Consider the following 1,348-nt stretch of genomic DNA (forward strand, 5'->3'; position numbering starts at 1 on the left):
TGCCAAGGTGCCAACGGGTGACCTGCGGGCAGGGCGAGGCCCGAGTCCTCCCTGGAGAGAACACCCAGTGGGGTCCCGTCCCCGCGGCGCTGGTGCCAGTGCTTCCCCTGCACGTCGGCCGGTCTGGCAGCTGACCTCACTGAGGAGCAAGCGAAGGCCCCGCAGTGCTGTCCGCACCGGGTCTCACTGCCACGGCCGTGGTAAGACGGCCCGTGACACCTGCGCCGTGTGCGGCCGTCCTCACTGCGGGGCTCTGCGAGGCGATGTCTTCTCCTCAGCGCCTGCTGGGCGTGTCGACTTTACTGACTCCAGGTAGTTTCATGGTCACGCGCAGGTGCGGATCTAGAAAATGTTCAGTGTAGCCTCAAGTTGTGCGACCACGATGTGTAATAAAGAATTGGAAACAATTTTAAAGAAGAAAGAAAGGAAGTGGGGGAGAGCGGTGAGGACAAAAGGGGCCCTGGGGTGGCTGGCGATGGCGCTCCCAGGGCGGCCCGGCGATGACGGCGGGATGGGGCGTGGGCCTGTGTGGCCGCTCCCTGCACTTCGACCTTCTCCGAAAGCGAAGGCCTGCGCCGCCCTCCATCCCCCAGCTCTCCCTGTGGCTCTGTCCTGGAGACGCCTGCGGACACAAACAGGTAGTGACTCAGTGGACTTGGCTTCCTGCCGAGAGACCAGGCTTTCAAAGTTTAGGGAAACAGCCTTCGTGCAAGGCCTGGTCAGTGGGCTGGCGGCCGTCCGCAGCTCTTTGTTGATGTTCTCACTTCCCTTCCCAGATAGCGGCTCTGGAACAGCGCCTCCGGGGTCATGCACCTGGCGACTGTGGAGTGGCACCACTGCTGTGTGTGCTGCCTGGGACCCGGTGGGCACAGCACAGCCAGGCTGTGCCTGCATGGAGGCGGGGGGAGCTCTCAGGCAGGCAAGCAGGACGGGCACCACGCGGGCCTGGCAAGGACTCCCAGGTGTGGTCACCGAGAACCCAGAAAGCAGGCGACTCCTGGAGAGAAGAACATGGAAGGAGGAGGGAAGCAATGGATTGGTTTTGAACTTTTCAAACAGAAAAGATCAAGTCTGACGTTGTGAATGATGGAGTGAGGACGTGCAACCAGCTAGGGTCTGGGGGGATGGGAGAGTGGTGGGCGTCACTAAGTGGAAATTAAGTATCTTCATTCAAACCTGTTTGGGTGGTGAGCATGCTGGAGGGAATCAGTCCCGCGGGGCAGTCGGGAAACCGTTTCTGGTGTTGCAAGCTCTTCCTGCCGCACCTAAGTAAGCTCCTCTCCCAGCTGCCCGGCCCAGCAGCTCCCCTGGCGTCTCAGACCATCCTCAGCCTCTCGGCCCCCGGGCC

The 1,348-nt window shown here is 61.7% G+C and overlaps 1 protein-coding gene across 1 annotated transcript in view; it reads left to right on the forward strand.

The window, feature by feature from the left end:
- TBC1D8 (TBC1 domain family, member 8 (with GRAM domain)) overlaps positions 1–1,348 on the forward strand; it is a 101,942-nt gene that overhangs the window by 60,706 nt on the left and 39,888 nt on the right. The window lies entirely within an intron of this gene.

This window comes from Myotis brandtii, unplaced genomic scaffold (assembly GCF_000412655.1).
Source record: "Myotis brandtii unplaced genomic scaffold, ASM41265v1 scaffold1213, whole genome shotgun sequence".
NCBI lineage: Eukaryota > Metazoa > Chordata > Mammalia > Chiroptera > Vespertilionidae > Myotis > Myotis brandtii.